A 26136-nucleotide genomic window follows, 5' to 3' on the forward strand; every position below is an offset into this window, starting at 1 on the left:
TTTTTATTGTGCTTTAAGTGAAAGTTTACAAACCAAGCCAGCCTTTCACACAAAAATTTATATACACCTTGCTACGTACTCCCAATTGCTCTCCCCCTAATGAGACAGCCCTCTTCCTCCCTCTACTCTCTCTTTTTGTGTCCATTTAGCCAGCTTCTAGCCCCCTCTACCCTCTCATCTCCCCTCCAGGAAGGAAATGCCAACATAGACTCAAGTGTCTACCTGATGTAAGAAGCTCACTCCTCACCAGCATCCCTCTCCAACCCATCGTCCAGTCCAAACCCTGTCTGAAGAGTTGGCTTTGGGAAAGGTTCCTATCCTGGGCCGACAGAAGATCTGGAGGCCATGACCACCGAAGTCCTTCTAGTCTCAGTCAGACCATTAAGTCTGGTCTTTTTATGAGAATTTGGGGTCTGCATCTCACTGCTCCCCTGGTCCGTCAGGGGTTCTCTGTTGTGGTCCCTGTCAAGGCAGTCATCGGTTGCAGCTAGGTACCACCTAGTTCTTCTGGTCTCAGGCTGATGTAGCCTCTGGTTTATGTGGCCCTTTCTGTCTCTTGGGGTCGTAATTACCTTGTATCCTTGTTGTTCTTCATTCTCCTTTGATCCAGGTGGGTTGAAACAAATTGATGCATCTTAGATGGCCGCTTGCTAGCGTTTAAGAACCCAGACGCCTCTCTCCAAGGTGGGATGCAGAATGTTTTCTTAATAGATTTTATTATGCCAATTGCCTTAGATGTCCCCTGAAACCACGGTCCCCAAACCCCCGCCCTTGCTACGCTGGACTTCGAAGCCTTCAGTTTATTCCAGAAACTACTTTTGTTTTAGTCCAGTTGTGCTGACCTCACTTGTATTGTGTGTTATCTTTCCCATCACCTAAAATAGTTCTTATCTGCTATCTAATTAGTGAATACCCCTCTCCCACCCTCCCTCCCTCCCCACCTCATAACCATCAAAGAATATTTTCTTCACTTTTTAAACTATTTCTTGAGGTCTTATAATAGTGGTCTTATACAATATTTGTCCTTTTGCAACTGACTAATTTCACTCAGCATAATGCCTTCCAGATTCCTCCGTGTTATGAAATGTTTCATGGATTCATCACTGTTCTTTATCGATGAGTGGTATTCCATTGTGTGAATATACCATAATTTATTTATCCATTCATCTGTTAATCGGCACCTTGGTTGCTTCCATCTTTTTGCTTTTGTAAACAGCGCTGCAATGAACATGGGTGTGCATATATCTGTTGGTGTAAAGGCTCTTCTTTCTCTAGAATATATTCCAAGGAGTGGGATTGCTGGATCGTATGGTAGTTCTATTTCTATTAAGGAAGTGCCAAATTGATTTCCAAAGTGATTGTACCATTTGACATTCCCACCAGTAGTGTATAAGTGTTCCAATCTCTCCACAGCCTCTCCAACATTTATTATTTTGTGTTTTTTGGGTTAATGCCAGCCTTGTTGGCATGAGATGAAATCTCATTGTAGTTTTGATTTGTATTTCTCTAATGGCTAATGATCGTGAGCATTCCCTCATGTATCTGTTAGCTACCTGAATGTCTTCTTTAGTGAAGTGTCTGTTCATATCTTTTGCCCATTTTTTAATTGGGTTATTTGTCTTTTTGCAGTTGAGTTTTTGCAGTATCATGTAGATTTTAGAGATCAGGTGCTGATTGGAAATGTCATAGCTAAAAACTTTTTCCCAGTCTGTAGATTCGGGATAGATTTTGAAATGTTTCTTTTGAAGATGAATGCAGCACCATTCCTCTGCAATTTGTCATTCCTGGCATAGTAGACCATATGATTGTCCTATTCAAAATGGCAAATATCAATCCATTTCAGTTCACTAATGCCTAGGATATTGATGTGTATGCATTCCATTCCATTTTTGACAACTTCCAGTTTTCCTAGATTCATACTTCATACATTCCACTTTCTGTTTATTAATGGATGTTTGCAGCTGTTTCTTCTCATTCTAAGACGTGTCACATCAGTAGATGAAAGTCCTGAAAGGTTGGCTCCGTCCACGTCATTAAGGTCGACTCTACTTTGAGGAGGCAGCATTCCCCAGTCTACTTTGAGCGCCTCCCAACCTGAAGAGCTCATCTCCTGTCACTGTATCAGATAATGTTTTGCTGCTAGTCATAACGTTGTCACTGGCTGTCTCAGTTATCTAGTGCTGCTATAACAGATATACCACAAGTGGATGGCTTTAACAAAGAGCAATTTATTTCTTCACAGTAAATTAGGCTAAAATTTCAAATTCAGGGCATCAGCTCCAGGGGAAGGCTTTCTCTCTCTGCTGGCCTTCTCACCAATCCTCTCCCAGACTAGGAGATTCTTCATGCAGTGACCCTGTGTCTGAAGGATGCACTCTGCTCCAAGCACTGCTTTCTTGGTGGTATGAGGTCTCCCTTCTCTGCTCACTTCCCTTTCCTTTTTATCTCTTGAGAGATAAAGGGTGGGTGCAGGCCACACCCCAGGAAAACTCCCTTTACTTTGGATGAGGGATGTGACCCAGGTAAGGGTGTTACAATCCTACCCTAATCCTCTTTAACATAAAATTACAATCACAAATGGAGGGCAACCACACAATACTGGGAATCATGGCCTAACCAAGTTGACACATGTTTTGCGGGGACACAATTCAATCTATGAGACTGGCCAATGTTTTTCAGAAGTAGGCTGCCAGGACCTTCTTCCCAGTCTGTCTTAGTCTGGAAGCTCCACTGAAACCTGTCCACCAAGGGTGACTCTCCTGGTATTTGAAATACTGGTAGCAAAGCTTTCAGTATCACAGCAACATGCAAGCCAGCACAGTACGACAAACTGACAGACATGTGGACTTACAGTAGACATTCAGTAAGTCTTTGCAGAATGAAATAATACAGTAGAAAGTGTATCCCACATATCACATTTCCCTTGGTTACCAAAAGAACTATTATTATCATGTGTAGTGACTATGAGGGCATTTGGGGCTGATGAAAAAAAAAAAAAAGAGGTATGATTATAAGAAAGATAGTGTTGTGTAATAACCTATTTACTGGGGCTGATGCATTGACAGCCAAATACAGGCTGTGGAATCCCACAGCAGGAAGTCCACCAGAGGCAAGTGGTGCAAGGAGCCACCAGAAAGAAGAACCCATTGCCATCGAGTTGATTCTGACTCATAGTGACCCTATAGGACAGAATAGAACTGCCCCGTAGTGTTTCCAAGGAGCAGCTGTGGATTCGAACTGCTGACCTTTTGGTTAGCAGCTGAAAGCTTAACCACTGTGCCACCAGGGCATGAAAAACCCCAGGGAAGAAGAGAAAGGAGATGGCGCTTACACATGTCTTGATAAAGTCCTCCTGTAACAAGGTGGGGAGTCTCTGTGCCAGAAGGCCAGGAAAAACAGACAGATAGGAGTCCTTATAACTATACGCTAGCAGGTGTTGGGCGTGGCTTCATGGAATATGTAAAGCAGGCAGGCTCTAAGTAGCTAAAAATCTACTTATTTGGGCTATTTTTGAAACAATTGGATGTGTATAAATTTGAGTTTGACTCCAGCTGTCTTTCTTTGATGGGGGTGGAGGGGGGCTAACAGGCCTCTGCTTGCTATGAAGAATTAAACAACTTGGTGCCAATACACAGATAACATTATGATAACTCAAACCTTGCTTCAGTTATCCGGTTAATTCAAACAACTCCTAAGGTAACCTGAAAATGCTCTGAAACAGAAAGTTTCTTTTTGTTTGTTTGTTTCCTTTAAGATATGAAGGTGTAAACTAGCGATTTTCAATCCTGGATGAACCTTAGAATCACCTGGAGCTTTATAATATTCCAGTGCCTGGGTCCCGTCCCTAGACATTCTTTCACTCATCCAGGATGGGGCTCAGGCATTGATGAAACTTTATCTTCAACACTCAATTGGACAAGCCTTCAAAGGTAAAATAAAAGAAAACCAAATAATATTACCTTTCACTACTGTAAAGTAGAAGCTGGTGTCCAAGACACAGTTTATCTTAAGCTAAGGTTAGTAAATTACAACTTAAAAAAGATGAAACAAGAAAGAATTATTTAAAATTTCAAGGACCACACCACCTATGTTAGGTATACCAAGATCATGATGTCTGTGTTATTATTATTTTGGTTCACAGAAGATTATATATAGTTTAATGGACCCCTAAATTATATAATTATTATTATTTTTCTCTTCAGATATTTGGTCAACCAAACTGGTTGCCATCCAATTGATTCTGACTCATACGGACCCTTCAGGACAGAGTAGAACTGCGTCATGGACTTTCCAAGGAGCACCTGGTGGATTTGAACTGCTGACCTTTTCTTTAGCAGCCATAGCTCTTAACCACTACCCCACTAGGGTTTCCAGATATTTGATCAGTAGGTACCAAATGTCCAAGATATCTTTGCATCATTTAGATGATTGGCACTACTCAAAAAATTATATCTCATGCTCTTATTCTTAAATTACCATGCCTGCGACTGATGGAAAAACATATCAGAACTTCCCTATCCTTCACAGAGTGAAATGACACTAACTCTTTCACGGAATGGTGTCAAAGCCCACCAACCAAAAAACACCAGAAACACACTTGTAGTTCAATTTAGGTTTATTTAGTTTGCTGCAGCTCTGGAGAAATCACTTCAAAGAATCCATGGGATATGTTGGCAAGGAGTAGGACCTGGGGGCTTCTTACAGCCGGGGCTCGTGCTGAATGATCCTTAGGAGGGATAGGGAAGAAGGGACAAGCTCTGGATGGGCTAGTGCTGAGAACGAGAGAGACCTCAACAATTTGGTATTTCAGTAACCCTTTGTCTTTTTCACCTGATTAGTTCCAGAGATTAGACTCCCCACCTTGTTTTTTTTTTTTTTAACACTTACTGATAATTCCACTATCTGAAGCTTCTATAAGTCTGTTTTTTCGCTTGTTTATTTGTTTGTTTGTTTTCATTCATGTCCCTTTCTATGCCTTGGTTTTTTTTTTTTTTTTATGCTAGACTTTGCATTTGCAAAATCATAGACATGGTTGGAGTTGTTACTTTAGAGCAGATTTACATTTGCTCCTGTCTGGCTCCATCTTATTCCAGTTTTAGACAATGAGATAGTTTAAAGCTGAATGTCAATACCTGTGGAAGCCATCTATTTCCATTTCACCCCTGCTTCTAGTGTACAACCCTTTGTCTCAAACCAAAGCTGAAAGTTCATGAGACACTCCTCTTGGCAGTTCTTGGACCCCATTCCCTGTTCCTCAAGCTGTATGAGGCTGTCAAAAGCACCATGCGGTTTCTCACCTCCCTCTTCTGGGATTGGCAAGTGAGCCCTCCAGGAATGACAAACATATCCAGAGGGAAAGTGAACCCCAACTCCAGACCTTCTTTCCAGGCCTCTGCCCTCCCCTGGCTTCTGACTTAGTAAATTTTCACTATTTTATTAGCTCTAAAATTCCATCAGGCAGTTTTTAAATAAATATTTTATGTAGTTTTCCTAGTTGTCTTCAGTGGGTGGCTTCATCTACCATTTCTAGAAGCACAAGTCCATATCATCTAATTAAAAAAAAAGTTTTTAATTATATTTTATTGTCTTAAAGGTCTTGCATAAAATTAGCAATCTAGGTATGGCATGCTTATGAACTCTTTATTAATAAGAATTAGTCATCTAGCAATGCACTCTCCCTATGCATGATGGACAACCAAAGTAATTGGACTCTCCAGAAGAATAGTTTAAATTTCTTTAAAAGCAGAGTAAGGTTTACGAAGCTTAACTGCTGAAGACTTGTTACTACACCCCAAGGCAACACAATTAAGTTGGCCAGTGTGTTGTTCTCCTACTGTATCCTCTCCAATTAATTTAGAATGCAGACTCCAAAACATGAAATATTAAAGGCACTCATGAGGGGTAGTACCAGTTATAAATCTCCACAGACTGAAGAAACATTTATTCATTTAACTGTTGCTTTTTCAAGACTTCTCACCAAAGAAGGTAGACTGTCAATGGCAATTTTAGAGACATTACTTCATTACAAATTGATCTCAGACTATACTTGGTTTCTTTTTCCTAAACCACGCATGTATCATGCACATCTGTTAAAAAGAAGGGTTGTTTGCAGAATCAATACAATTTTACCATTACAAAATCCACAAAGGGACACAACAACAGAGTCCTGTCCAAACTTACAGCTGAAAACATAATTTTTTTTTCTTTTTTTTTTTTACCCACTTAACTGCTGAAGTGAATTTAAATTTAAACTAAGCTAAAGGAAGTTTAGAGTTTGAAGGAAAATGCCCAGTTGGAGCCATAGGGCCGATGTAGCAGAGATGAAATCTTTCCAATGTGAAACCATTTCATAGTATAATTTAATAATGACAAAACGGGAGTTTCCAGAAAACTAAAATTTCCATTTCTCTTGCTGCAAGTGCTCATCCAGTTTGAATTGTTAATCTCCCTGAACCTAGACCAACATCAGGAAGAGTCCTGGAAATAAGTGATTTTCTAGTTATTTCCCCTAGTATGACAGACAAAATTCAGGAGACTAGAGATGGGCACAGTCTGTTTGCCTTTTGTCTTGGGGAAATTGTTTTGTGAGAGGCCAAAAGTACTATCAGAGACTGTAAAATATGCCTTTAAGAGTATTTAGGGAAATGTGAGATTAATGCGACTGTTAATGGCCAAACTGGCCAAACTTGGAACCATTGCTAATTCTGAATAATATTAACTAAGAAACATGATAACGATGGAAATTTATCAAAATTTATCAAACCAGCAAGTTAGAAAACCGAAGAGGAACAGGTAGTGGCATTGGTTACTTATTTATTTTTGCCTCTTGGAATTAAAAACAAATAAACAATAACAAAAACACATATGGCAGTCTCTCTAAACTCCAGAGTTGGTATTTTCTGTCTGTGCGTTGATTCCCACCTGTTACAGAGTAAAGCTGCTCTGTGGGGTTTTCTTGGCTCTAATCTTTAGGAAGCAGATTGTCAGCCCTTTTCTTCTCGAATTGCTCCTAGGTGGGTTCAAACAACCAGCCTTCAGTTACAAGCCAAGTGCAAACCATTTCCACCACATAAACCAAAAACCAAACCCACTGCTGTCGAGTTGGTTCCGACTCATAGCGACCGTATATGAAGATACAGGGACCTTAACCTCCAGAGAAAGAGAATGAATTACCAACTAGAAGTCACTTTTGGGCTCCAGCATAAAGGCAACATGTAAGAGTTGAGTGTTGCCTATCCGGTCTTTCTACACCAGATTCTTAGAGAATAGTACATCATTCCCCCTCTTCTACGGGCAAGCATAGCAAACAACCTTAAGCAAACCTTTAAAAATTTTATAAGAAACTGAAGTTGGCTCTACAGTATGTAGTTTTTTTTATACTGCCCCTATGAGCTGGCTAATTAAGGGTATATTATCATAGAAATCAGAATTTTCTTTTTAAAATTGTGAAATAAAAAAAATTCAGTAAAGATGAATCAGCCTTATGAAGAGTGCTGAGGAAAATCATCATGATTTAACACTTAAATGTTTGGCAAGAAGTTCTACTCAGTCTTTTGGCAAGGACTCTGCCATTTAGTACGTATTTCACATGCCAAAGAAAGACATTTGATTTCTAATCCTATAGCCCTTTAAAAATGTTGATACCAGCCTGCTGCATGTTCTTGATCTTTCATGGTCACCAAAATCCACATAGATGATTGACATAATACCATCTTAACTGGTTATATCATGTTAACACAATTTTATTGGGCTGTTCATGTAGCATGGGTGGTATATTCATTTCCTGATGCTTCCATAACAAATTACCCTTAGTGGCTTAAAGCAACATTAATGTATTCTCTTACAGTTTTGTAATGCTGAGCAAATAATCAGAGAACCTGGACTATATGAAGAAGAATGGGGCATCAAGATTGGAGGAAGACTCATTAACAACCTGCATTATGCAGATGACACAACCTTCCTTGCTGAAAGTGAAGAGGACTTGAAGCACTTACTAATGAAGATCAAAGACCACAGCCTTCAGTATGGACTGCACCTCAACATAAAGAAAACAAAAATCCTCACAACTGGACCAATGAGCAACATCATGATAAATGGAGAAAAGATTGAAGTTGGCAAGGACTTCATTTTACTTGGATCCACAATCAACACCCATGGAAACAGTAGTCAAGAAATCAAAAGACGCATTTCATTGGGCAAATCCGCTGCAAAGGATCTCTTTAAAGTGTTGAAAAGCAACGATGTCACTCTGAAGACTAAGGTGTGCCTGACCCAAGCCATGGTATTTTCAATCGCCTCCTTGGTCCTATGCGTGTGAAAGCTGGACAATGAAGTAGGAAGACCGAAGAACTGACACCTTTGAATTGTGGTGTTGGCGAAGAATATTGAATATACCATGGACTGCTAAAAGAACGAACAAATCTGTCTTGGAAGAAGTACACGCAGAATGCTCCTTAGAAACAAGGATGGCGAGACTGTGTCTTACACACTTTGGACATGTTGTTAGGAGGGATCAGTCCCTGGAGAAAGATGTCATGTTTGGTAAAGTACAGGGTCATCAGAAAAGGAAGACTCTCAAAGAGGTGGATTGACACAGTGGCTGCAACAATGGGCTCAAGCATAACAACGATTATAAGGATGGTGCAGGACCAGGCAGTGTTTCGTTCTGTCGTGCATAGGGTTGCTATGAGTTGGAACCTACTTGACGGCACCTGACAACAGTTTTGGAGGTCTGAAGTCTGAAAAGGGTTAAAATCAAGGTGTCAGCAGGGCTATGTTTCTTCTCGAAGCTCTAGGGAAGAACTTGTTCCTTTGTCTTTTCTGCTTTCTAGAGGCTACCCTAAGTCCTTGTCTTCTGGCTGCATCACTCTGACCTCTACTTCTGTCTTTACATCTCGTCTTCTTTCTCTGACCCTCCTGCTTGCTTCCCTCTTACAAGGACTCTTGCGATTACCTTGGACCCACCATTCTGCCTACCAGAGAAGGCAGTAATAGAACTCTATCCTCCACAAAATACATTTTCTGCAATTTTGTTTTGAAGGACTTCCACATCAATGATCATTCAATTGAACCTTATAACAGTGTTTTGGGGCAGAAGGACAAATATACTTGATCTCATTTGTAGATGAGGGAGCTGAAGCTAAGACATGTTAAGAGCCTCCCCCAAAGGTCTGAAATGACAGTGAATACACCCCAAGTTTCTGATTTCTCAGTTTCATGATTTTTACACAATATGGCACTGATTTTAAAAGCATTGCACACACAAACACGAAAAGGTGAAAATTAAAAAAAAGACCCAAAAAATATTTCTGATGTGAAAAAAGGAACACCTTCAACGCTTTGTAGCACAATTCAGTTTTTATGAAAAACTCATATTGCCATATTCTGACTTCTTTTAGTGCTGTTTTAACTTCTTCAAGATTCTAGGCCAATGGACTCGTGGGAATTTTCTTACCTTTTAGAAGCATCTTTATGCTTCTCTGAACTAATTATACCTGCTACCTTCAACTTGATTCCAACTCACAGAGATACTAACAGGACAGAGTAGAACTGCTGCATAGGGTTTCCAAGGAGCAGCTGGTGGATTAGAACTGCTGACCTTTCGTAAGCAGCCGAGCTCTTAACCACTGCATCACCAAAAAAAAAAAAAAAAAACTGCTGCCATGGAGTCAGTACTGACTCATAATGACCATCAGGGTTCCCGTAATGCCTAGAGCTAAATTTTTATGACTGACTCTGTGATAACAATGATTTTATTTAACTTCCAAATAAATTTATTTATTTATGCAGTTAAAAGTCATTGAGTGTTAATTATAAATTCTCCCTTTACTATAAGGTCTCTATGAGTCAGAATTGACTCAATGGCAATGGGTTTGGTTTGGCTTGGTTTTAGTTGCCATTTAATAACGTCATTAGTATGAATCTGTGAATAACTGACAAGAAAAGTGTGAGGTGTGTGACTTGAAGATATTTGGGAATGACTTCATGATTCTTAAATTGAAGTGTTCTCTCTTCTGTGAAGCAAAAATGAGACTGATTAATCAGTCTTCTAGATGCAGGCAGTGATTGTAGTTAAAAGAGATTTGGAACACTTGTTAAAACTTTTGTCCTAGAGTGAAATGAATTTGATTATGCAATCCTGTAAAATGTCACTCAATACCTTTCACACAAAATTCTCTCAGCAGTTCAGATAAGTTAAGAAATTCATACCTAAAGCTGCAAAGAACTGTAGAATCTGGAAATGCCTCAGTTTTCAAAGTTGTCTTCTCTGATAAATACAACTTAACTTACCAGACTAAAATTTTTATAATAAAAACAAAGTTTTCCTTAAGGCATCGTATCCCCCAGGTATCTGGGCTGGTCTGCACTGTCTAGCCTTCCTACATGCACAAGTTACTTATGAAACATGAGACATTGTTTTGAGTTTTGGTTCTGTGTTTGACAAAATCATTCACAGTACTTTTCTATGGCTTGAAGAAAAACGAGTTAAATAATTTTTCACAGTGCATTTCAGTCGAGTCTCAAGCTAAATGACACTTTTCCTTCATATGTGAATTTCACATGTTTTACTTGAACAATAATCTCTCAATGCATTTGACACACTTGAATCACTTTTTCCTCCCTTGGTAAATGGCGTCACACTCTCCCAGTCACTCAGACTATCTTGAGGCCTCTCTCTCCTTCAAACTCCACATCCAAACTAGCAGTATTTTTTTTTTCTTGTTTATTTTCTGTCTCCTTTCCATGATTGTAAGTTCTGAGGGAGCAGGAATCTTGCCAGTATTGCTCATAAACAAGTCCCCAGTGTCTAGACAGGGCACTCATTAAATGCATATCTATTGAATGAATTGATAAAATTTTACTAATGTCTTTTTTGTATATAACATGCATGCTTTTAGGAAAGATTCTGAAACACAGAGAAAAATTTAAAGATTAAAATGGGAATTCCTAAAATCTTTGTATTGAGATAATCCTATTAATACACTGTCATATTCTTTCTGAAATCTGTGAGTAAATATTGTCACTTTGTGATTGATGCCTAAAAGCTGAATTAGAGAAACAAAGAAAACTAATTTTTAAATCTTAGTATACAACAAAATATCATATAAGCTATTTAGAATTCTGATTTTTCCCTTGCATAACCTTATCTAGTAAGTTTTTCTCTCATTAATGAAATCTGAAAAAATATTCTTAATATTTGTATATTTCATCACATAAATATACCATAATTGGATTTATTTATCTGTATTTTACTTTGACATTAAGTTGTTTACATTTTTTGAATATCAGTGAACAAAAAAAAAAAATTAAAGGGAGCATATACAGAAGTTACTTTCAATTCTTCTGTATGGTAAACATGTCTTTTCCTCCCCCATTTATTTATTGATTCCGTTATGTACTTATAGACAGTATGGGGTCATGGATATTTTGCTTTATATTTACTTATTGTATGTACTGACATTGATATTTTGCCTGTAATTATATTTAATCTCTAAGTTATTTGGGGAAAAAATTGACAAGACATTGATTCTTCCCATCCATGAACATGGTATGTTTCTCTTCATTTATTTGTTTATTAAATGTGTTTGAATAAAGGTTTTTTTTTTCTCTTTCAAAACTATCTTCCGCATTGTTCACTGAATTAATCACCAGGTTTTATATATATATATTTGTTGCTGTCTGTATCAGTGGCTGCAACAATGGCCTCAAGCATAACAATGATTTTGAGAATGGCACAGGACCAGGCAGTATTTCATTCTGCTGTACATAGGGCCACTATGAGTCAGAACCAACTCAATGGCACCTAACAACAGCAACATCTGTATCAGTCAGGGTTCACACAGAAGACAGAAATCACAGCTGTAATTTAAAAAGAGAAAATTTAGTATAAAGAATTATAACTAGTATAAGTGATTAACTTCTAAACAGAGTGAAAAAGAACTCTAATATAGAAATGGTAAATGTAAGCAGCAGTTACTACTTCTAGTGTTTAGGAACATACCTAAGGAAAGAACAAATTTGGCAAAAGTTCTCTCCTGAGTTTGAGATTCAGATCTCATTAGAGAGAGTGCATCTGGCCTTACTAGTTGGTGAAGGTTAAGGAGTTGCTGCAGACCTGAGCTGATGAGTAGGGAGCTGCCCTTTAGGGTTGGGCTTGACAAGCAGGAATCTATCTACTGAGGTGCTGACAAAACTCATTGAAGAGTATGTGCCACTGGGTCTTCTGCACACCACTGACAGTCACATCATAGGGAAACATGGAAGGCACACCAAAACCCAGAAGACAAGCTTGTTCCTCTATTATGTCTTGTAGTGTCTCCCCAGTCCCCTCTACTGATAAGTAAAAGCTGGCAAAGAACAAATATTTACAGGGTCCAACTTCAGAATTACAAGCAAGGCAAAGGAGGGTAGATCTGATACACTATCCAACATAGTTTTTTTTTTTTTTTAAATAAAATGTTCTCATTATTACTGGTGTGTGGAATTATTATGAATTTTTGCCTCTTGGTATTATATTTGGCAGTTCTGATAACTTCCTTATTAACTCTAATTGATATATTCTTCTGGTTTTCTATGTAGACAATTATATCACCTGTGAATGATGACCATTTTGTTTCTTTATAACCCTGACACAGATTTTTCTTTTTCTTGATATTGAGTTGAATAGAACTTACAGTACAATGTTAAATAGAAGGGGTGATAGTGGCTTTCATAACGTGTTCTTACATTTGAAGGGAAAGCTTTTAAGGTTTCATCACTGAGTATAATATTTGTTGTTGTTGTATGGTTTTTTTTTTTTTTTGGTAGATGTATTTTATGGGTTCAAGGAAGTCCATCTCTATCCCAAAATTTAGAAAACTGTCATCATTGGACATACTTTCTAGAAGACCTCTATTAAAATTATTGGGAGGTTTTATTTAATTTGAGAAGCCTAAAATTAAATTTATTAGTGCTTATTAGAATCAAAGAATAATTAAATTACTAATAATATTTCACATTTAATAATATTTTATGGTTTATGAAAACCTTTCATATTTGCTGCCTATTTGAAACATACAACCACCATTTGCAGTAGCAGAAGAAAGTATGGCAGAAATTGTTAATTGCTTCCTAAAATTCTCTTCTCTCCTTTTTCCATCTTCATGATATTTTTAGCTGGGGCACATGATCACTTAAAATAAAGATGCATTTCCCTTTGCAGTGGGTGTGGTTGTTACTTCCTTCTGGCCTGTGAGATATGTGTAAGCTGAAGTGTCAAGTATAACTTTCATGGGAACCTTTTTAGAGTGATAGATGATGTGCACTCTTTGCCTCTGTTCTTCATCCTTTCTTCCTTCTTGCTGCTTGGAACATGAATAACACCATCTTGAATAATACAAAATGAGCATTAGGAATGCCCCTTAGGATGTCAGAGTTGTGAACTAGAAGGAGCTGGGTCCTTGAGGACTTTGTGGAGTAGAGTGCATGTGTCTAGACATTTCTGCACTTTTACCTAAGACAGGGAGCAATAAACTTTCACGGCTAAAGGTAAGCAGTTCAAATCCACCAGGAGCTCCTTGGAAACCCTATGGGGCAGTTCTTCTCTGTCCTATAGGGTCACGATAAGTCAAAATGGACTTGATGGCATTAGGTTTATCTTGTTTAATATACTCGGGCTTTCTCATATTTGGTCCATTTATTAAAAAAATAGGAGAAATATGGATATAGATTTTTTTTCTAATATTAAATATATGGTAGCACAAAACATTAAATTATAGGTAGCATAAAGTTACCTATAAGGAGTTGGCCCTTGGTGGCCAGTCATTTAAAGTTTGGCTGCTAACCAAAAGGTCAGCAGTTTGAATCCACCAGTTGCTCCTTGGAAACCCTGTGGGGCAGTTCTATTCTGTCCTATAGGGTTGCTATGAATCAAAATCGACTTGACAACAGTGGGTTTGATATTGGTTTTATAAGGAGCTGGAAAGAATAAGGTTTAAAGGTCAGGGATAAAATCTTGACTTTTTTGAATATACTGTTTTGTGTAAATTTACCCTTAACCAAAACCCATTGCCGATGGGTCGATTCTGATTCAGCGACCCTATAGGGCAGAGTAGATATGCCGCATAGGGTTTCCAAGGCTGTACAGAAGCAGACTGCCACACCTTTCTCCCACAGAGAAGCTGGTAGGTACGAACGACCAATGTTTCAGTTGTCAGCCTAACTACTGTGCCACAAGGCTCACTCCTTAGATTTACCCTTAAAAACCCACTGCCGTTGAGTGGATTCCAACTCATAGCAACCCTATAGAACAGAGTAGAGCTTCCCCATGTGGTTTCCAAGAGGCACCTGCTGGGTTTGAACTGCCGACCTTTTGGTTAGCAGCCGCAGATCTTAACCACTATGCCACCAGGGTTTCCAGATTTACCTTTTTTTTTTTTTTTTCAGACCCATGTAAATGTTTTATATACTTATAAAACAAAATCGAATTAAAAAATCAATTCCTGAAAATAAGAGCAAATTAAAACAATTGAACGTCTGATTTTTTTTTTTTTATCAAGTTAGTGGCATAAACAAACAAGGAGGTATAATTTCAAGTCATTTTAAAACAGAAATTTATCTGTGTATCCCTAGTGGGATATAACCTAAGAACAAAAAGAATAGCAAAAATATATTAAAATGTATTTAGTAATCATACTTTTGTTGGCAATGTTGATATTGTTATGGATGCAATTGTGTATAAATGTTGGATAAACCTATGCTGATGTTGTTTAGAATGAGGATTTTTGTCATGGAGAAAGAAGATATAAATTAAGATTGATGAGGTTAAATAAATACCCTGTAGTCTAGTCTGGAGCCCTAGTGGCACAGTGGTTAAGTGCTCAGCTGCTAACCAAAAGGTCTGCAATTTGAATCCACAAGCCACTCTTTGGAAACCCTAGGGGTCAGCTATATTCTGTCTTACAGGGTTGCTATGAGTTGAAATCAACTCGACAATAACATATTTGAGTCCTAATTTGAATTGGACTTGAACATGCAAGTCATAATGTATTTTATCTTAAAAAGAAGTGCTGTCTAGCTCTGTTCACTGAAAAGTCCTGAAATGACCAACACAGTGATAGTGAACACCCCTAGTGTCCAAAGTCATCTAAATTCCCTTTCCCTTTGAAATTTACAAGGGGTCCTTGAAAGTTACAAGGGCTCCTTGAAAAAAATGGGTGATTCCAAGATGAGACTGGAATATCTCATCGTACCGGAGAGCAAGAAAGCTATCAAATACTACTAGGGTCATATCAAAAAGAAGCAAGAACCAACCTGAAGAGGCTCCTACTGGCAAAAGATGATACAATCTATCAATAAAAATAATTGCAATGTATTGAAACACATCAAATATGTTTATATACACAAGTTCATAATGAAAAAAGAGGAACCTCTTAATGGTCACCTTTGGAAGGTATTAATGAAACATCTCTTTATTTTGAGCAAAGTAAAAAAAAAAAAAAAAAAGAGAAAGAAGCACTTATCTTGCTTTTCCTGTATGAAATATTCCTCAAAGTCACCATAGAGTTGATGAGGGGAAATTTATCTTTATAAAAATATCCCAGCTAATTAATGCAGGAGGAACGATATAATTAGTATATCACCATTTTGCAACCCTTCAGTGCAGTACTGGGTCCAGGAAACCGTTAGCAGCAGCTAACATCACAAAAAGAGACATCCAGACATCACTCATACTGTATTTTTGGCAAATAATGTGTGCCTTCTATTTTTGTTTGTCAACGTTGCCCTCCGCCTGAGAGGTATTTTCCTAAGCCCAATATGCTAATTTTTTAACAGCAATATGTAAAAAAAATATTGATACAGCTCTGTGAGTCAGAATTGACTTGATGGCAACAGGTTTGGCTTAATGGAAATATAGGAAATATGGGGGGAGGTGCAGAAAACATGTTACAGGAAATCTCAAGGATATAAGCAGCAAAATCTAGACTATGGAAATGTATACAGGACACAACCTGGTTTCTTCAAAGAAGGAATAAAAATTAAAGAAGAGAAATTGATGGAGGAAAAGCCTGTAAGTTAGGAGCAACTAAAGAAATATATAGGAGCCCTGGTGGTTAAGCATTCCACTGGTAACCAAAAGGTCACTGGTCTGAACCCACCAGCCACTTGGTGGGAGAAAGATGTGGCATCCTGCTTTCATAAAGAGTACAGCCTTGGAAACACTATGAGAATTTCTACTCTGTCCTGTAGGGTCACTATGAGTAAGAATTGACCTGATGGCAATGAGCTTGGTTTTTGGTTTAAAGAAATACATCACCTGATTGCAAGGAATGAAACTTATTTGGATCCTGCTTAAAATTTAATTAATCAGGGAAATTTCAACACTGGCTGGTATGATCATGGTATTGTGGTTTAATGTTTTAAAGAGACCTTGTATTTTAGAGATATGTACTGAAATACTTATAGATGAAATAGCATGACATCTGGAATTTGTTTCAAAATCATCTAGGGAATGGGGAAGAAGTGAGCAAGGTATAGATAAAACAAGATTGGCCCAGAGTTTATAATTGATAAAACTGGGTGATTCTCTATGTTATAATTAAACTATAATATAATTAAACTATATTGTTGCATACACTTAAATTTTTCTTTTAAACTGTAGGGGAAAAAAATGCTTATGCCTTGGCCTCACCGAAGATTCCAATTTAAATGGTCTGCGTGGTAGTAAATCCTTGACAGAATGGGGTCTTATTTAAGTCTAAATTAAGCTGGAAACCAGAAGCTGCACAGTTTCAGGTATGCAGGTTGGGTTGAAAAGCATCTGTGTGATGTTGCAGAAAGAGTGAGGGAGGGAGATCAGGAGAATTTGGTTCTTGATCTGGTCTTGCCTCCAGTCAGTTGGGTGAATCTAGAAGAGTTTCTTCACCTCAATAGGACTAAGTTTCTTCCTCTGTAAGATGAGGGTTTGGGATTAATTTCTAACATTCTTTCCAGCTTTTGCAGTACATTAGAGAGAGGAAGTTGTGATTATTGAGTACATTGAGGTGCCTAATCTTCTAGCATTTTAATTATTTTTTTCCCAACCAAAGACTCCCTTTGATCTTTAGAATACGGGCATTTGCTTCTCAGTGAAATGTAAATGATGTTACAAATTCTCTTAGACTCATGGTTGTTCACTTCTAGCTGTTCACCGCTTTGTGGGGCTCCATTAGCAATATCTGACTGGCTCCTCCAAATGGTCTTCTCATCCTTTCATTGCAGTTCAGGAAGATATTAGAAGCTATAAGGAAGCATTGAACTGAAACTGAAGCAAAACAAAACAGCAAAACCATAATAATCCATGATTTTAGTGTTTGCAGGAGATACGATTCTCATGTGGAGCATTGCTCAGAAGTACCTACCATACAATAAGGTGAATGCATAAACTGCAGAACGCCTAGACATTTGGGGCAGTGGGGAATTATCAGAAGTTTGTCAGCAGGGAAGTGACAAGATCATTTCTGTGTCCTTGAAATCTCTTTGTGACAATGATATAAAGCGGTATGACTCCACGGAGGCAGCCAGGCTGGAGATTAAGAGAATAAATCCTTAAATGCTAACTGGTTGGCTTTGAAAACCAACTCTGTTGCTTTGGTGCATGACTAGGGCAGGTTACCTAACATCTCTGTGCCTCAAACCCCTCATCCGTGAAGTGGAGATCAGTACAGTACCTTTTTCATGGGACTCTTTGGAGGATGAAATTAATTAATAAATAAAAGTATCTAGAATAGTACCTGGAAGAGTAAACACTGTATAACTTTTTGCTGTTTTATTGCTAGTTTACTTTATGGCATAAACGTAACTCAACTAATGCCAATTTTGAGAGGCATCACCTCTGGAGATGATAGCTGGGATTCTGTAATTCTATTACAGATGAGACAAAAATTACAGGAGAAGGACCTATACTATACCTCCCTCACATTTGAAGATGTGTTAAATAGAATGTGCAAAGTGAAGACAATAATTCTGAGAAGAAAATGAAATAAATGGAGGAAATTATAAAAATGTACCTGGAGGGAATTCACATTAGATTGAAAATTATGGTGAATAATTTAATTTGACATATTATAATAAAATGCCCTGAATTAGAAGCTACAGCTAAATTTGTTGTTGTTAGGTGTTGAGTAGGTTCCGACTCATAGTGACCCTATGCACAACAGAACGAAACACTGCCCGATCCTGCGACATCCTTACAATTGTTGTTATGTTTGAGCTCATTGTTGCAGCCACTGTGTCAATCCACCTTGTTAAGGGTCTTCTTTTCCACTGACCCTGTACTCTGCCAAGCCTGATGTCCTTATCCAGGGAATGATCCCTCCTGACAACATGTCCAAAGAGTGTAAGACACAGTCTGGCCATCCTTGCCTCTAAGGAGCATTCTGGCCACACTTCTTCCAAGACAGATTTGTTCATTCTTCTGGCAGTCCACGGTATATTCAATATTCTTCGCCAACACCATAATTCAAAGGCGTCAACTCTTCTTTGGTCTTACTTATTCATTGTCCAGCTTTCACATGCATATGATGCAATTGAAAATACCATGGCTTGGGTCAGGCGCACCGTAGTCTTCAAGGTGACATCTTTGCTCTTCAACACTTTAAAGAGGTCCTTTGCAGCGGATTTGCCCAATGCAATGCATCTTTTGATTTCTTGACTGCTGCTTCCATGGCTGTTGATTGTGGATCCAAGTAAAATGAAATCCATTTATCATGATGTTGCTCATTGGTCCAGTTGTGAGGATTTTTGTTTTCTTTATGTTGAGGTGCAATTTGTACTGAAGGCTGTGGTCTTTGATCTTCATTAGTAAGTGCTTCAAGTCCTCTTCACTTTCAACAAGGAAGGTTGTGTCATCTGCATAACGCAGGTTGTTAATGAGACTTCCTCCAATCCCGATGCCCTGTTCTTCTTCATATAGTCCAGCTTCTTGTATTATTTGTTCAGCATACAGACTGAATAGGTATGGTGAAAGAATACAACCCCGGCACACACCTTTCTTGACTTTAACCCAGTCAGTATCCCCTTGTTCTGTCCGAACAACCGCCTCTTGATCTATGTAAAAAGGTTCCTCATGAGCACAATTAAGTGTTCTGGAATTCCCATTCTTCACAACGTTATCCATAGTTTGTTATGATCCACACAGTTGAATGCCTTTGCATAGTCAATAAAACACAGGTAAACATCCTTCTGGTATTCTCTGCTTTCAGCCAGGATCCATCTGACATCAGCAATGATATCCCTGGTTCCATGTCCTCTTCTGAAACCAGCCTAAATTTCTGGCAGTTCCCTGTTGATATACTGCTGCAGCCATTTTTGAATGATCTTCAGCAAAATTTTGCTTGCATATGATATTAATGATATTGTTGTATAATTTCCACATTCAGGTGTCACGACTCAAAATGAGAAGAAATAACTGCAAACACCCATTAATAATTGGAACCTGGAATGTAAGAAGTATGAATCCAGGAAAATTGGAAATCATCAAAAATGAAATGGAACACATAAACATCAATATCCTATGCATTAGTGAGCTGAAAAATGGACTGGTATTGGCCATTTTGAATCGGACAATCGTATAGTCTACTACACTGGGAATGACAACTCGAAGAGGAATGGTGTTGCATTCATCGTCAAAAAGAACGTTTCAAAATCTATCCTGAAGTACAACGCTGTCAGTGATAGGATAATATCCATACGCCTACAAGGAAGACCAGTTAATACAACTGTTGTTCAAATTTACCCACCAACCACTAGGGCCAAAGATGAAGAAATAGAAGATTTTTATCAGCTGCTGCAGTCTGAAATTGATTGAACATGCAATCAAGATGCATTGATAATTACCTGCAATTGGAATGTGAAAGTTGGAGACAAAGAAGAAGGATCAGTAGTTGGAAACTATGGCCTTGGTGATAGAAACAATGCCAGAGATCAAATGATAGAATTTGCAAGACCAACCACTTCTTCATTGCAAATACCTTCTTTCACCAACGTAAATGGCAACTATATACATGGACCTAGCCAGATGGAACACACAGAAATCAAATCGACTACATCTGTGGAAAGAGACAATGGAAAAGCTCAATATCATAACAAGGCAAGGGGCTGACTGTGGAACAGACCATCAATTGCTCATATGCAAGTTCAAGCTGAAACTGAAGAAAATCAGAGCAAGTCCACGGGAGCCAAAATATGACCTTGAGTATATCCCACCTGAATTTAGAGACCATCTGAACAACAGATTTGACTCATTGAACACTAGTGACTGAAGACCAGACGAGTTGTGGAATGACATCAAGGACATCATATGTGAAGAATGCAAGAGGTCACTGAAAAGACAGGAAAGAAAGAAAAGACCAAGATGGATGTCAGAGGAGACTCTGAAATTTGCTCTTAAGCATCGAGCAGCTAAAGCAAAAGGAAGAATTGGTGAAGTAAAAGAACTGAACAGAAGATTTTAAAGGGCATCTTGAGAAGACAAAGTAAAGTATTATAATGACATGTGCAAAGAGCTGGAGATGGAAAACCAAAAGGGAAGAACATGCTCAGCGTTTCTCAAGCTGAAAGAACTGAGGAAAAAATTCAAGCCTCGAGTTGCAATAGTGAAGGATTCCATGGGGAAAATATTAAACGATGCAGGAAGCATCAAAAGAAGATGGAAGGAATACACAGAGTCATTATACCGAAAAGGATTAGTTGATATTTAACCATTTCAAGAGATAGCATGTGATCAGGAACCAATGGTACTGAAGGAAGAAGTCCAAGCTGCTCTGAAAGCATTGGCGAAAAACAAGGCTCCAGGAAATTGATGGAGTATCAATTGAGATGTTTCAACAAACAGATGCAGCACTGGAGGTGCTCACTTGTCTATGCCAAGAAACGTGGAAGACAGCTTCCTGGCCAACTGACTGGAAGAGATCCGTATTTATGCCTATTCCTAAGAAAGGTGATCCAACCAAGTGTGGAAATTATAGAAGAATATCATTAATATCACACAGCTAAATATATCCACGGTGAAACCTTGTCAGCTGGAAACACATAGGAATATATTATATTAGAGAAACATGCACGTTCCTTGATTTTCAAAAACAGATGCCCTGAGGTTTTAAAATTCTTGTGCCAATATATCTCTCAAAAATATTAAGGTCCCTATCCCTGTTATATGGATGGAAAACTGTGTCACTAAAAAGAATCATGACTTCCATGGTTTATGTTTGTGAAGGCACTTTCAGATGACCAGATTTTGAAAACCTGAGATATATTTTCTTCAGGAAGGTGAAATCCTGCCCTAATTTAATAGTGGTCACCACATGCTCAGCCAATCATAACAAAAATATGTGGCGAAATATTGGAGATGGAGAGAAAATATTCCTGGAAGGCCCAGTGGACATCTTGGGATCACAGAAGAGGCCTTTTAGAGGATAGAAAATGTTCTTTGGCTCTTATGGGATAATTAAGCCTTAATTCTATTAAATACATAAATCAGTGGCTGTTGCTGAGTTGGTGGTAATGGTGAAAACTGTAGTGTCTTTGGTCTTACACTTCGAGGATGTTTTTCCTTTAGGGTGACATCTCAAAGAGATATAAAATGAACTTCTTAAAGAAAGAACATGTCGCCACCTACTACTGGAGGCGAATCTAATAGAAAAGGTCATTCCCCTTGTTCACACTTGGTTGTTTCACTGATACGTCCATTCTCCAGAGTTTAGGGGATTTTTTCCCCCTACTTTTTACTTTTTAGGTCTTTTTCCCTTTTCATGAAGCATAGGGAAGATATGGTCAGGGTTTTGTTAGAGTTTTTGGAACAGAAGCTTCAATCAAGAAGGCTTCTCTTATTCATATATGGTTTCTTAGTTTAATGAATTGAATTTTAGTGCCTTGTTTTGTGAAGATTTAGGCTCTTCCCCTCCTCAGCCCCTCCTCTCCCTGATCTCCATAATCGACCAGAGGATTTCAGCACACCGAGGAACATCTTCTGCTTTATTACCGAAGAGGAAAATGATTTAAAAATTACACATGAGCTTGTACACTATGATGTTTTTTGTCAAATAACTTAACTCCTACATGAGCCTGCAGAATGTGGGGTATCTTGAGGGGGGGCTGGGGAAATTCCCTGAGTCATGAAGGATTTTGATTCTTTTTATAGAGTTCCCTATTAGAATACAAGAAGGAGCCCCGGTCGTACACGGGTTAAAGCTAAATGAAAAGTTAGTGGTTCGAATTGACCAGCTGCTCCTCAAGAAAAAGAAGTGGAGGTGTGCTTCTGTAAAAATTAAACCAAAAGAAAACCCAAACGCATTGCTGTCGAGTCCATTCCAACTCATAGCAACCCTACAGGACAGGGTAGAACTGACCTACAGTATTTCCAAGGCTGTAATCTTTACGGAAGCAGACTGCCACACTCTGTCCTATAGGGCCACTATGAGAGGAAATCAACTAGATGGTAAAGGATACTAAAATACAAATACTGCACAAGGAAAAAACAAACAAACCAAACCCATTGCAGCTCAAGGTGATTCCGACTCATAGCAACCCTATAGGACAGAGAACTGCCCCAAAGAGTTTCCAAGGAGCGCCTGCTGACCTTTTGGTTAGCAGTCCTAGCACTTAACCATTATGCCACCAGGGCTTCTGCAGAAGGAAAGAGTAAAGGAATTGACTTGCCCTGTATTGTAGATCAGTCTTAGAGAGAAGCAGTTACTTTAAAAATACGACCTTGGGGAAGAATCTGGAGAGGGCAGGTTCCTGAAACCAAGGGGTGAGCCCAATTGACTGTGTGTGTTCTTTTCTACCTCTTACCCACCCCCTGTTGCCTACTTCCTTTTCACCTCCTCCATGTACATTGCAACTCACTTATTTTTTCCTACCTACCACACATATTTATTTACTCACCTGCTGCTTTGACTATGAGTGACTGTCCTGCCTTTGCTGCTTAGCTAAGTGTTTACGTTGTCATTAGGCTGTGATTGTGCAGTTCTATGCTGAAGATGCCTGGAGTGGTTGAGCTGTCTTCTAGGAACTGATCTGTTCATCTTGTTTCCTCATGTTGTTGTTAGCTGCTGTCAAGTTGATCCCCAACTCATGGCAACCCCATGTGTTACAGAATAGAGCTACCCCATAGGGTTTTCTTGGCTGTAAATCTTTACAGAGGCAGTTTGTCAGGGCTTTCTTCCATGGAGTTGCTAGGTGGATTTGAACCACCAACATTTAGGTTAGCAGCCAATCACAAACTGCTTGTGCCACCCAGTCTCCTTAACTCATGTGGATTTCCTGACCCAGAAACCTGGGAAATCGATACCATTGCATAAAACTGCATAATAATAATAATAACAGGATGATGCTGATGATGGTAATTGATAACTAATGAGGTTTTATCATGTGTTGAGCACACTTCTAAGCGATTTAAATGTACTAACTTTTAAACCTCATAACCAGTCTTATTGAGCCTAGGAAATATTATGATTCTCACTTTACATATGAGGGAATTGAGGCACATAAAGATCAAGTAACTTGCCCAGCACCACACAGGAAGTAAGGGATGGAGCTGGAATTTGAGCCCGGGCTGTGTTGTTCTGTAGTACTCAGTCATCCTCAGATAGAAGCGGAGTGGAGCAGTTTTCTCCAAGCGCTGGAAACGGAGCAGTTCAGTAGAGGATGTTATCCATTTGTGGGTATACCACCTCAGGAGGATCAGGGAGCCTGTTCCAGTGGGGATGGGCACAGCAGTTGGATAAGCATCAGTTCTTCAGCCCAGACCAGAGCAGGAAGATAAAGTGATTCTGGGGCAGTGTCTCAGAAAAGGGTCAGGATAGAATATCTGATATGGTGGAATATTTGAAAAAATTGACAGTTATTATCACGAACATATATTTATGCAGATATATGAAGACAACAAAAAACTCCAATAAAGAAAAGGCTATAAAAGAAAGTAAAAGTGATTATAACATACTTCTTGGCCTTCAGTGGACTACACTTCCATAGCTACAATAATATAAACACCAATGATGAAATGAAGTTGGGAATACATAGCATGTAACATGTTGGCTTGATGTAAAAGAGTTAGACCTCATTTGTCGTAATAGAGAGTATATAATAATGTCTAAAATCGATAAGTCAGGAAATAGAAGTATAAGCATATTATTTAGTTATGTGAGATGATTACTGTAAAACCTAGTTAAAAGTAGTTCAAATGTGAATATGGACAAGGGATTGAAAGGGGTTGGGCTGGGGACAATTGTTTCCTGTTATAAGTCTTTCAATGCTCTTCATTTTTATAACTGTGTGTGCATATTACATCATTAAAAATATCTATTTAAAAAACACAGTATCTCCTCTTGGATTCTTAAAAAAAATCATGCCAATGGCTGTAAAATATTATTGGGGTGCCACAGTATTAGACATAATTGTTCTTTCTTACATACAGAAATGAAAGGAAACAAAAAATGAGATAAACTAGAGCATGTGTGGCTATTACATAGAGGAAGCAGATTGTGTTGCTCAGTATCTGAGCATATGTGAGATTGCATTTATTACAAAAACATTAAGTATGGAGTGAAATCTGTAGATTTTCAGCTAAATTCAGTTTTTTTTTTTTTTTTTTTTGATCAGGACGTTCTGAGATGATGGAGGCATGTAATAAAACAAAAAGTAGGAAGTGGGACTAATATGGACAAATTCAAGATGATGCAGTGAAAGAAAAATTAAGAGATATGTTTTTAGACGAGGGATTGGGGTTTATCATATATTATTTCCACCACTGGTCTGTCAGTTTGTCATACAGTGGTGGCTCGAGTGTTGCTGTAATGTTGGAAGCTATTCCACCGGTATTTCAAATACTAGCAGAGTCACCCACGGTGGATAGGTTTCAGGGGAGTTTCCAGACTAAGACAGACTAGAAAGAAGGACATGACAGTCCACTTCTGAAAAAATTGGCCAGTGAAAACCTAATGAATAGCAGCAGAACATTGTTGGATATAGTGCTGAAAGATGAGCCTCTCAGGTTAGAAAGCACTCAAGATACAGTGGGGGAAGAGCTGCCTCCTCAAGGTAGAGTGGATTTGCTCTTGAACATAGAGTACCTTAAGCGAAAGGAAAAAATGATGAAATAAAAAAGTTGAACAAAAGATTTCAAACAGCGGCTTGAGAAGACAAAGTAAATATTCTAATGAAATGTGCAAAGACCTGGAGTTAGAAAACCAAAACGAATGAACATGCTTGACATTTCTCAAGCCGAAAGAACTGAAGAAAAAATTCAAGCCTCGAGCTGCAACATTCAAGGATTCCATTGGTAAAATATTGAACAACACGGGAAGCATCAAAAGAAGATGGAAGGAATACATAGTCACTGTACTAAAAAGAACTGGTTGACATTCAACCATTTCAGGAAGTTGATGGTAGTAAAGAAAGAAGTCCGACCTGCACTGAAGGTACTGGAAAAAACAAGGCTCCAGGAATTGAGGGAATACCAACTGAGATATTCCAACGAATGGATGCAGTGTTAGAGGTGCTCACTTACCTATGTGAAAAAATTTGGAAGACTGCTACCTGGCCAGCCTACTGGAAGAGGTCCACATTTGTGCCCATTCCAAAGAATGGTGATTCAACAGAATGTGGAAATTATTGAACAATATCATTAATATAAAAAATCTTACTCAAGTAAAATTTTTACTGAAGATAATTCAAACACTGTTTAGCACTACATTGACAAGGAACTGTCAGAAAGTCAAGCCTGATTGAGAGGAGGACGTGGAACAAATGATATCATTGGTGATGTCAGATGCATCTTGGCTGAAAGCAGAAACTACCGGAAAGATGTTTACCTGTGTTTTACTGACTATGCAAAGGCATTTAACTGTGTGGATCGTAACAAATTATGGATAACACTTTGGAGAATGGCACTTTCAGGACACTTAATTGTGTTCATGCAGAACTTGTACATAGACCAAGAAGCACTGGTTTGAACAGAATAAAGGGATAATGAGTGGTTTAAAATCAGGAAATGTGTCTGCCAGGATTGTATCCTTTCACCATACTTATTCAATCTGTATGCTGAGCAAATAATCTGAGAACCTGGACTGAACGAAGAATGCGGCATCAGGATTGAAGGAAGACTCATTAACAACCTGC

Source organism: Loxodonta africana, chromosome 25 (genome assembly GCF_030014295.1).
Source record: "Loxodonta africana isolate mLoxAfr1 chromosome 25, mLoxAfr1.hap2, whole genome shotgun sequence".
NCBI classification, from domain to species: Eukaryota; Metazoa; Chordata; class Mammalia; order Proboscidea; family Elephantidae; genus Loxodonta; species Loxodonta africana.